This window comes from Osmerus eperlanus, chromosome 18, assembly GCF_963692335.1.
Source record: "Osmerus eperlanus chromosome 18, fOsmEpe2.1, whole genome shotgun sequence".
Taxonomy (NCBI): Eukaryota; Metazoa; Chordata; class Actinopteri; order Osmeriformes; family Osmeridae; genus Osmerus; species Osmerus eperlanus.
Window position 1 is genome coordinate 9,093,067 of NC_085035.1, and position 13,274 is coordinate 9,106,340.

Consider the following 13,274-nt stretch of genomic DNA (forward strand, 5'->3'; position numbering starts at 1 on the left):
TCTTACTCTTTCTCTGCCTCTTCCTCTCCCTTGTCCACCTCCTCTCATTCTGATTGCTTGTTGAGTATTTTTGCTTGTTAGTGTTTACACATGGATAATTGGTTGTTAAGGGTGTTTGAATTACGCTGGTTTGAGTTTACTTAGTTTTTCACGTTTGCTAAAACACATTTCTTGAAACAGTCACCCATTTTCTCAAAACTGTAAACACAAAACCTCATCTTCAAGCACTATTTACAAAACCTCTGAATCCTCTTGCAAAATGAAACTTTCGCCTCAAAACAGATTTACCTGTGCTCAAAATCAAACACTGGTCTGAAATCATAAACAAAGTGATCAAAATGATATACACTATCAAGCAGTCAGTAAACAATAAACCAAAAAATAGAAAACACATTGTTGAAAACATATAGTTCTCAGGGGGAAGTACATTTTTAATCTCAAAACAAATTTCATATTTATCCGTCATTGTCTTTTGATGAACGAAAACCTGTTCTATCATAGTAGCTCAAAATTGATCAGAAATTACTACTGTGCTTTGCTCTTTGCAATTTATTTTGTTCTTTCTCCTCCTTGTACCCCTATACAGTACTGTACCCTGCATCTCACGACTCACAACTCACTCTTGTTCTTTGTTGATATGAACCTGCAACCAGTCAAAATCTATTGAGCAGTCAGTACTGTTACTGTAACAAATGGAAAGCACAATGATCAGGACCATACCATTTGTTTATTGTACAGTATACAGCCTAAAATGCACTGTACTACAGTATACAATATTATACAGTAAAAGCAGGGCCGGTCCTTCCTACAGGCGACATAGGCAGCCGCCTAGGACGGCATGAAGAGGGGGGCGGCATTTTCCCAAGTGCATCCATTACAGTTTTTCACAATTGTTACGTAACACACAAAAAGCAAAAATTTGGCACAATTTTCACAACCTTAACTTCATGTACCAATTGCTCGACCCAATTTGGCACTACTTCACACTCCCTTATCTGCATTACACTCTGACTTTCCTTGTTTACACACTGATGTCAATTACACATCACCTTGTTGTCAAAACACTACACACAATGTTCAGTTGTTGCACACACTTCTCAAGTAAAATCTCAAAATATCAACCTACAACACACAACTATTCAAATCTCTAAACACTCAGGTCTGGTGAGCAATTTGCAATCAGGACTGCAGCATTAAAAGGGCCTTGGGCCTCGGTTTTGTTTGGTGAACAATGGAGAACTTAGAACATATTGACAACCAGAGAAGGAGAAGAGGAAGAGTGAGAGGAGGAGGAGGAAGAAGAGGACAAGAAGGAGGGGACAAGGGGGAGAAGGAGTAGGAGGATAGAGAGAAGGAAGAAGAGGAGGAAGAGGAGGAGGAGGACAAGGAAGAGGAGGAGAAAGACAAGGAGAAGAAGAAGGAGGAGGAGAAGAAAGAGAAAGAAGGAGAACGGACTTCTCTAATGAGAAGTTTTTTCCAATTGCTTAGACACAAAAATGTCAAATAACACACAGTTAGTGAAATCTGACACTCAAGGAGCACAACAGCAGTCCAGATCTGCACAACTATAAGCACATTCTCATCCTCACACTATTTGCAAAATACTACACAGAGTGTTTTGCAAATCACTAAACACACTTTTCTACATTAGACACAGAATATTTAAGATTATGTCACTTCATTGCCTTTTTTAGACATTGCCTTGTAAAATGCCACACATGTGAACGAATGGATCAAACACGGGCGTCAGGTGTACAAACACTAAAGTGCTAAACTGCAAGCCCTATAAAAAGGCAATAGGTCAGTGTACCTGTCCTCATCAAAAATGGAAGGCAATGTTGCAGGAAGAGGGAGAGTGAGGATGAGAAGGGGAGCCCGTGGAGGAAGAGTGGTAGGGAGAGGGAAAGGTAGACCTGGAGGCCGTGGAAGAATAGGGACAAATTTACAGTATCTAATGAAATTCAAACAACATTGAACATTGGTTGACCATGTTGTGAACCATGGGGCAACATTGAGAGAGGCTGGACAGAGAGTTTAGCCGAACCTCAGCAGATATACTGTTGCAACAGTAATTTGGACATTTCAACAAGAGCACAGGTGAAAACTACTATTCTCTACTGTCTACAGTACAGTAAAATGTAGCTACATGTAGTTACAGCTATATGCACTATGTCAGTACTTTTTTTGTACACATTCACTGCAATCCATGATTGAAATAATGTACTGTATTTCATTTGCTGTATTCTTTCTTTTGTCTCAACAAATGTATTTGTTGTGTTTACAGACTACTATGTAGCCTACTACAGTATTTGATTTGAAATATGTTCTGATTTTCTGCACAAAATGCAACCTTTACGAAGACAATGTGGAAAAATACAGTAAATATGTTTAGCAGTGTGCAGTACTGGTCTTGTGTGTTGTGTTTGGTCAACATATTCATGTACTTGTACGTACTCTACTGGAACAATATCTCTGACAAAATCCAGCAGGTTATATCATTAGAAAAGAATAGTTAGTGTAAAAGTGTTTTAAATTTTGCACTACAGTATGTAATTGGTTCAAACAGAGTCTAATTTTATGAACAATGTGTGTGGCATACGGTGACAGAAATTGTTTTTTATACATGATTGTATAGTTTTGAACGAAGTGTTTCATTCTGCAAAAGATTGGAGGTGTTCTGCTACTTGTGTGTCTAGTTGTGTGAATGGTGTGTTGTGTTTTGACAAAGTGAGCCCTGTTTTCAAAATTGTGCTTAAGCAATTGGAAAAAACTGTAAGCACAACACACGGTATACTATATACATACATATATTTTAGCACCCATGCTTCCATTGACTGCAGTGCACTGGTCACAGTCTGGTGGATTACTGTATCATACTGTGCAACAGTACAGTGACTGTAAGAAGACATTCTGACAATATTGTAGAAAATAGTATATATTACTGTATGCTACAGTTCGTGGCACACACACACACACCATTCCGTAATCACCTTTTTCAAAATTAGGTTTGGTTTCTGTTCTACTACACTCTTTCTTCCGTAATGTTTAATACTGTATTCACAACCACAAATGCTTACAGTATTACAGTTTTTCTCGATTGGATACCTCATACTCTCAGAACTCTACACACAAATCAAAACAACACACACACAATGGGCAAAACCCCTCACTTCTCCTGCAAAATTAAATTTAACATTCAAAACACTGTTATTTAATCTCAAAATGGTATTTTGAGATTAAACCATCATATGAATAGACATTTATAAGAACCATTTGAACACTGATGTGCTCAATGTAAAACACTATGATGAATGGAAAACACTTCTTCTTCATTCATCATAGTGAGTTAGGCCTTTTTTTGTTCAGTGTTACATTTACTACAGACAGTACATACATAAAAGTGTGTTGTAAAATATTTGAGAATATTGTTTTTATACTCAGAACACAGAAATACACGGTAACAAATATATTTTACATATATGTACACAGTGTACATCCCAACCAACACAAAGTTGCACATACAGTGGTTTACATACAAAACAACAGAATAATTTACTGTATAGTGTATACAGTTACATTATTATTATTTTTCTTTGTATTTGCCGTAATGTTATGGCGTTATTTTCTAGGACCATGTTCATGATTTCAGTTTCCTGTTCAGGAGACAGAAGACGTTCCCGACCACCTTGTGTTGGTAATCTTTCAGTTCTGCCAAACAAATAGTAAAATACTGTAAATACTGTGTAGGAATACAAAGTAGGAATACATTTTCCAAATACTTGAAACATACTTTATTTTTACAATCCTACAGAACAGTCCATAGGCAATACTGTACTACTGTACTCATTGAGTACTGTATTGATATGCAGTAGGCCTACTGCAATTTTGTATTGAGAGTAGATTTCTTACCTATTCTCATTTCCGAAAGTCCGGATGATGGATGCTACAGTGTACCTGCTCAAATTTGGCTGTACTCTTTTCCCAGCCTCCCTCATTGTTAGCCCATGGTTGACTACATGGTCAACCAAAGCGGCTCGGATCTCATCAGAGATTATGGTCCTTGGCCATCCTCGTCCTCCATGTCCTCCTCCTCTTACTCTCACTCCTCTGCCTCTGTTTCCAATGTTGGCATCCATTGCTCAAAAACAGAAAAGGTCACCTGTTGCCCTTTTATGCTAAAGCTCTGATTGCTAATTGTAAAACTGTGTGACAGGTGTTTGTCCATGCGATGGGTCAGTGTGCGTATTTGAATGGCAGTGTGTTCTTTGTGAAAACAAAAGATTTTCTTCATGAAAATTGTGCCAAATGCAGAGAATTGTGTGTAGTGTTTTGAAAAAAGTGTGTTTTAGAACTGCAATTTGAGTGTAAAGCAGGACTTGTGCTTGTAGTTTAGCAGAATTGGTTCATGGGGTTTGTGCATGAGTTACATGTTGTGGTCATTGTGTCTCAAGTACCAGTATTTGTGTGTAAACTATTGAAAAACAAAAGAAAAACTGTAAAAAAAAAAGTTTGGTTTCAATCTTTTTTCATGTTTACCATGATTTTTTCAACATCTCTGCCAGTACAGAAATGTACATAGGAGCTCATTAAAGAAGAGTTTTAGGTTTTGAATAACAGTGTGTACATGATATTTCCAAAAATGTAATATTATGGCAAAGGTGTTTGCAACGCAAGACAAATGTTTGTGCTTCATTTTGCAAGAGATGCGAGGCATTTAGCATTTTGTGTGTGCAATTCTTGGCTTTGTGTGTAAAGTTTTTTTTTTTAAGAGGAAAAGTTAAAAAAAATTGTGTAAGCAGTTGAAGAAAAACTGTAAAAATGTACTTCTCCCTGAGAACTATATGTTTTGAACAATGTGTTTTTAATTTTTTGGTGTATTGTTTACTGACTGCTTGATAGTGTATATCATTTTGATCACTTTGTTTATGATTCGAGAGCAGTGTTTGATTTTGAGCACAGGTAAATCTGTTTTGAGGCGAAAGTTTGATTTTGAGCACTGGTAAAACTGTTTTGAGGCGAAAGTTTCATTTTGAAAGAGGAGTCAGAGGTTTTGTAAATAGTGCTTGAAGATGAGGTTTTGTGTTTAATGTTTTCAGAAGATGGAGCAAGGTTTCAGAAATTGTGTTCTAGCAATTGAAAAAAACTGTAATATACTGCATACTTGCACAAATTATGTACAAAATAACTAATCAACAGCTATCGAACTGTATTCAAGAGTTGTTTCAAATGAGAGAGAGAAAACATCACTTAAGAGGGACATTTGTATTTAAAAAGAAACTTATAAGAACAAATTCTAAATATCACTGCATCACAACCAAAGGAGTTAATGTATGGAACAGCTGCAGTGAAGAGATGAAATTATGTACAACAATGAGTAATTTTAAAAGACTATTTAAACTGAATATATTAAATGGATACGAAAAGGACTTGAGGTGATAGTATTGTATACAGGTTCCTTGGTCTACTTATTAAGTCTAGTATGGAGGTGTTATTATTTGATTTCTGTCTATAGATAGACGGAAATGAAGAAGATAGATGGAAAAGAAAGAATAAAAAATGTGAATGTGTAGGCATGTATGTATGCATCTGTATCTATGTGAATGCATGGGTTTATGTGAACAGTAGGTAGGTAGATTTACGGTGTATGTAAAGATGTATGTATAAGAGAAGCATCAAATTGTTTTGTATTTAACTAAAGGATAAAGATAGAGAAAGGGGGTAGGACTTGAAAAATTTGTTATAAACTTCTTCCTACTCCTTTTTGAACATGGGAATTTCTAATTTGAATTACTTACAATCATTTTGAAAGATTATGCTGAGAAGTACATGACCTTATTAAGCTTTCATTTTAATTGTAATTTTATATATGTATGCATGTCTGTATATATATATTTGTATTTTATTTTATTTTTTTACATGTTCAAAATAAACTACTACTACTACTACTACTACTTGTCTATGATAGAACTTAGTAAGTTTATGTTGGAAGATTGGATGCAATTTGTTCATAGATATAAATGGATTTAAATTATAGTAAATTTTAGACTGTATTGGATTTTTTTCAATGAATCGCTCAATAATTTTTAGTTTTGGTCTCTTATTATATGAAGTGATAGCAGAAGGCTGCAAGAGAATTTTACCATTAACACCGGCTGAAAGATACAGTACAAAATAAATAATAGTCATCCTTATCCTCACCAATTATACGGATGTAGATGCTCTTCTGTAAGAGTGAAGCATTTGTGCTGTATTCCTTTTTCAGCAGTAGTGCGGGTGCACAGTGAATGTCAATAAGGGTTTCCAGACTTTAGCTGTGCAGGATTTTTGAAGGATATCATACACTGAGACAGACTGACATTGACACATGCACTCTATATATATACTCTCTACTCTCTCTTGATTTATCTCCCCTACACTACACACAAGCACATGCATGCCTATATGCAGTCTATCTTTTCTTTCCTTTCAAATACACCCTCTGTACACGCATGCAGGCACACACACACAAACGATACTGCCATTGCTGTGAATATAGATTCCATAGTTAGCTGACACAATAGGTGATAAATCTGTGTTCTATGTAATATTCTGCAACAGACATTTCTAAAATTGAAATAACTTGATTTTGTATGAGGCACATAAAATATAGTTTTGGATGCAGGCTTACTGAATATGAGCTCTGCATTGTGCAGTACTATATACAGAAACTAGACAGGGACCATCTGCTGGTGAAGTTGTGGGGTGTGCAGAACTGATATTTTTGTATATTTTAAATAATATAGTATATGCATACTTATTATTTATGAAGGCATAGATTAAAAATCATACATTTGTTGCTGCTCATTTACACTTAAAAAAAGTAAGAGTGAAGTGTAGAATGAAACAAGGTTCTGTTCAGGGGCGTTATAGACATAAAGCTCTACTGGGGCAACGGCCCCACTACCCCTTTTAGGTAGTGTATTGCATGCCGCACCATGACCATCCAGGAGGATAATTATCGTGCATCTGGAAACACTGAGAAGGCGGTCGACCAATGAGAGTCTACAGTCAGAGCTCGTGCAAGGTGGAACAGGGAGATATCCTTTCCAAAACTTGTAAGGGCGTACAGTGGCGGTTCTACATTGAATTACACCCAGGGCGAGACGCCCTTCGCGCAAATGTTCGTCTTTGAAACTACCTACAGATTTGAAAATTCCATTGGCTAATTACAGGGCCTAACCTAAATAATGAAAATAAATAATAACTGAACTTGTAACAGTTTTGTTGCAAAGCACACTATTATGGTGAAATGTTATCTTGTGTTTGTTGAGTTAAAACCGAAATATTGTTGTTGCATAGCAAGCATCATAGCAAAAAGGATAACAAACGTAAGAGTTAGCCTATACCCACCAATTAACATTAGCCCTTCATTCATGACATGGATACCGTAATAATCATACAGAGACATATTTGCATACCTTTATCTTTTTCTCGTTTCTCTTCTTCTTCTTTTCTTTTTTTTCGAAATTGGGCACCTGATGGCTTACTTGACCTTTTCCTGTCCATCTTCTTTGGCACTCAACAGTCAACAGATTTCCCATCCCCCCAACACTGTCACTCACGACCAGAAGTCAAGACTAAACCAATTCACCTTGGTGACCACAATCATTTTGTGTTACATATTTTTATTAGCCATTTCACACAATAAAAAAAAAAAAAATGTGCAGGAACTTTAGGCCTATATTTATAATATTATGAATGAAATATGCGTTATTTGGAAGAAAGTCGAGGTGCAACTGACTTTAGCCCACTAATTTAGAGTATTGCACTATACAGTGGACCCCCCCCCCCTTGTCCATTCCATTTGGGAGACCCAGTCAGGTGAGCTGTCTGTCCCCCTCCCCTTTTTTCACACAGCTTCTGTGCACGGCACCTTCTCAGCAAGCAGGGGTGCCTGCAGCTGCCTGAAGGGGGCGCCAATTTGCCAATTCCCCACACAGTGAAATGATAGAAAAGAGAAAACCGCTTCGCGGCGCAGAGATTTTTATTTATTTATTTTATGCTCGTGCGCCCCCCACGTGACATGAAAAAATGCCGCCCCGGGCGGCTGCCCGGTCCGCCCGTGCCTAAAACCGCCCCTGAGGGCGTAATAACTAGTTTGTGAAAGACCCAGAGAAACACAAATATCCGACGAGGCAAAATCCCGGACGATTTTGGGATCTGTAATTAATATTTATAATAATATATAATAATATAATATTATATAATAATAATAATAATAATAATAACATTTATTTACCTATTTGTTTATTTAATTTTGACTAACTCGGCGTTCCATACTCCTCACCCTATCTCTAAGGGAGACGCCAGCCACCGTCCTGAGGAAACCCTTTTTTTCTGCTTGTACTCGCGACATAGTTCTTTCGGTCATGACCCAACGAGTGTTGCACGGTATACCAGTACTGGTACCGTACCGCGGTACTGGCTTTTTAGAAATGGTGGTAGGCTACTGTATTCTATATATTGCCAAATCTAGAAATTGCCAATATAGAAACTCCCCTTGCTTAACCCACTATACAGTTCAGGGATGCAAGTGATCAGCTTTGGCAGGGACATCAATAGTTAATGCGAGCGCACATTTTTTTCGCATTCATTTGAGCGCAAATACCGTTTTTTTGAGCTTCATGTAATATTGTTTTTATGTTTTAGTCAAAATAAGATGATCGGTAGGCCTATCATTTAGAAACTTTCTTTCGTTTTGTAATGTTTTCCTAGCCTACCTCAATTCTGACTTGTGTGCTGAGTCCAACACCTGGGGGGTGTTCCATCAACATCGATTAAGGAAAAGCAAGACTTATTTCGCCAAGTCTCACTTACTTTAGCGAGAGTTCCGTTCCATTAAGGTGGCTTATACCATGGTCTGGGTGAATACTCGATTCTGATTGGCTGCAGGGGTGTCCATTATCGGGTGATAACGGACACCTACTACGTAATTGCAGCAAAACAGTATTTTCACCGTTCTAAATTATTCCGCTGGGTGTTTAGAGAAAATGTCAACTTTGATGCGGTCATCTCACATCCATTTGCTATTCAACTCGCTCCACAGGCTGTGGCCTTACTGTAGCCTAGTACTAGTATGGCCGATACTTTGTTCGTGAAAATCTTGATATTGATTTTGGGACAGTGACATGGCTGGTTAGCTAGCAAATCTTATTGTCAAACATACTGTAAAATTATATTTACTGTTTGTCAACCGTACACAATGTTATTGCCTCTGAATCTTGCTAGCATAACGTTAGCTTTCGGGATAATAGCTCAGCCAAAGGAAAGCCGGTGTTCGTTCTATGAGCTGAGCGGACTATAACATATCAGAGTTGGCTAACGTTAGATTTCTTTTGCAAAACGCCTGAAAACATGAATTAATGTTTGTAAAAAAAAAAATCGTTGGCAAGTGGACGATTCGCGCCTCCGCATCGTCCATTATGTAAGGGATAATGCCTGACGAGGTAGGTGTCCAATATCACCTGATAATGGACGATGCGGAGGCGTGAACCGTCCGACGCGCAGCGGTTAGATTTCTTTTGCATTTTGCAAAAGAAATCTAACGTTATTTAACGTTAGCCAACTCCAAACAGTAATTCTAATTTGACAGTAGCCTATGTTTAACAGCATGACTAGCCAGCTATCGAGCCATGTCATTGTCCCCAAATAACATCAAGATTTTTAAGAAGAAAATAATCGGCCATGTGTAGAGTTGCTGCTACTGTCGTGTTGGCCGCATCCTGTTGTAGATTGACTAGCGAGGTGAATAGCGAATGGGATGTGAGATGAGCGGTTACGTAACACTGACACACTACATTCAGAAAAGTAACATTTTTCAAATAGGTTAAAATAAATATTGAAGTCACTCATTGTTGTAAATACAAGTTAGCTTGTTAAAGTCTTTCAAAATTGTAAATGGAGGCTTTGACTTCGTCCCTGTTGTTATGGTTACTTATTTCAGACACTATGTACAGGCTTGTGATACTATGTAGCCAGCGCAATCATTTAGAACGGTGAAAAGACACCGTCTTTCTATTTTGCTGCAATTACGTAGTAGGTGTCCGTTATCACCCGATAATGGACACCCCTGCAGCCAATCAGAATCGAGTATTCACCCAGACCACAGTATAACAGGTGATATTGTACACCTCGTCGGGCATTATCCCTTACTTATTTTAGTTCTAGCTACGTAACCAAGGTAACTTATACTTCGGAACTAGCCTGATCCGTGTCAGGCTAAAAGTCAAGCTAAACTAAAATGTGTTGCAAATAATTTCAAACAGGCGGAAACAGAATCTCAAAAGACAGTTACGTCGAGTAAATTCCTGCGCGCAAAGCACTTTAGTCCGTGTTTGGATACGTAAATTTAGACTTTTTGAAGTGCAGACATGAATGATTTACGTGTTTACTTCATCTCCAAAAAATATATTAATTTAAATAAACAAGTTAAGAAATAATGTCACTTTAACTGTTTTCAAAAGCCATTGGTTAATTGACATAAAATAAGGCCTTAGAAACTAAGCAGAGCGTCTAGACAAGTTACAATCAATTATGGCGTATCCGTTCTTTGACAACCCTGTGGTGGATGAAGGTGCTCAGATTATACAAGGAGCGTTTATCCCACCAGCCCCAAGCGTCTTCAGAGACAGAAGTAATGGTTCCCTGACCAGTATCTGTGGAAGAAGTATAGGTTCAGCAGGCCAGCATAGTTTATCTAGATAGATTTAATTGTCATTCTTATAAAAATAAATACATAAATATATATATATGAAATAACACTTTAGCAACTCTTAGGGATGGCAATGAACACATAAGAGCAGCCTACCATCTTTTGTAGAAAGTAATAGAAAGGAGAGTAGTAGACTATAATAGTAGAAAGGAGGGTAGTAGACTGCAGTCTATGTAGGTAGGCCTAGACTATGTAGTCTGCTGGAATCACACACAAGGAAGCAAACTCACTGTAGCCAAGCCTTGACACTGTTCAGTCTGTCTGCATCTCTGTGTGTCTTGGCATGTGGGACATTCTTGAACGGGCAACTATGCCAGGAAATATGAAGGATATACCTTGCTCCAAAGCAGCACCTGAATATTATCATCAGTTTTTCAGGTCATCTTGAAATACAAAGAATCAAGGAGACTTTTTATTCAATTGTATAAAGTATTTTCATTGTTTAAAGTAGCCTATATGTTGACAAGCCTCTATATTACCTCTCCTTATGGCTTCCCCAATATTAGGTGCAATATACTGTCCCCATGGGTGTATCCAGGCCCACTGGAATACTCAGGGGGTGACTGCCTGGTGCCCCCATGGTTGAAATAGTGTTTCTAAAATGCCCTCTAGAGTGGCAAAAATTAGACCAAGTGCCCTACTGTCTGCCATTCACATTGTGAAATATGCTTGAGTGCACAGGATGCCCCATGCAATAAATGACAGTGTGCCCTCTATAAATGTAAAAACATGTCTTCATGAGTTCCTTTATAGTAGAGAAAATGTGATGCAGTACCCTATAAGGTGCCCTTACAATGGTTTAAATTGGACTGTTCCCATGCCCTTACTTCCAATGGAAAAGGGTGCTGTTATGAAGTGCCCTTATGCTGCCCCTACATGACAGTGTCCCAAATGTTGCCCTTTCCAAAGAAGACGATTAGATTCTGTGCCCAACAGTCTCCCCTAATGTTCCCAGTAGGGCATGCTTTCCCAAAGTGAGGCTATGACAACCCTTGGCACAGCCACAGTCTGTCACTGTCCAAGCCCCCTCTGGATCTGTGGAGGCAGACTATGTTAATTGGAAATATGGAAATATGGGGCAGCTGTCCATACACTGTCAGCCAGAATAGTAATAATTGGATTTGGATTAAATATGCACACGTAATATAATAATGATATATTCTTAGTCATGCTGAGCAATTTTAAATGACTGTTCTGCCAAGCAAAGTGTGCTACAGTTTTGGTCACCTTCTGATCTGAAGTCGGTGCTGGATCTGTGCAATACTAGTTATTTCAGTGAATCCCCATTTTAGTCATGGTTATCTTTCCCTTTTATCTTAAAGCTCAGCATTTAGCCTATCAGTTAATAAATGCGTGTGGCAAAGTTATTTTGAAGTAATTTATTAATTTTGTTAAAGATGTGAAGACAAAAACATTATTAGCCCACATCAAGTGCAATTAACCATGGCCTTCTTCAGTGTTTTGAATTTTATCCTTCAATTTTCAATTGCTGCCACGTTCTTTTTTGGGCTATTATTCTCAATCTCCTGTTGAGAATATCGGCCATAGGCTAGCCTACTGTCAGAACGGTTTCAGACAGCTCATCAAATTACGCTAATTATCAGTATGCCTAAATGCATATGTGAAGTAGATTTGGTAGGTCTACAATTTACGCATTTTAACAGTCGTAATGGTTGACAAGTTGTCTCCCTTGCCATGTTAATTGCACCAACATTGCCCTTTTTGGAGACAACTCCAAAAAAACTCAAAAAATCTATTTACGCTGCTGAAACAACACCACTCTGCTGGTTTACACTTTGCTTTTTGCAACATAACTCCTCTTTTCGATGATCGACTGATCTGGGCTGCACTGTCTAAGCTTATTGAGGTCTAGCTTGAATTAGCGTTGCCTGTTAGTGGAACGGAACGTTAGTGGAACGGCTTGAGGCTTAAGTCTAAGTTTACGTTTACCCAAGTGAGACTTATTCGTGTTAGCGCGACTTGCGTTAGCGACGTTGATGGAACACCCCCCTGGACTTCAGTGTGCATGCTGCAGCGGCTATTTGGCAAGCTCAGAAGAGCACGCTGACATGGAATGCTGCGTGCATAGGTTTGTGTTTTCGGTTAAACTGCTTTGATTTTACAAGCTTCGATTATGTTTTTTTCCGGGATTATCAATCTAAATGAATGCACTGACTAATAAAGTAAATTGTTAAAACTCAAACTTTTGATTTTACTGGGGAACAGCAGATTTATACTGGGGCACGTGCCCCAGTAAAAAGGGTCTAAGGACGCCCCTGGGCTAGTGTAAGAAAAGCGGACCTGCGCGTGATGTCACACCCATGCTCTGCTACATGCGGCCGGTGTTCAGAGAATTCAGGTCCCCTGTTCCCCCCCGACAAACATTAAGAATAACATCCTCACAGGCAGTGATTTGGAAACAATTTATTCATAATTCTTATCACATGTGGATTTGTAAAAGTAGTGCTGCTGAAGAGATATAATATAACCGCATGTTGCAATGTTGCACACTTTTACCCTGCAT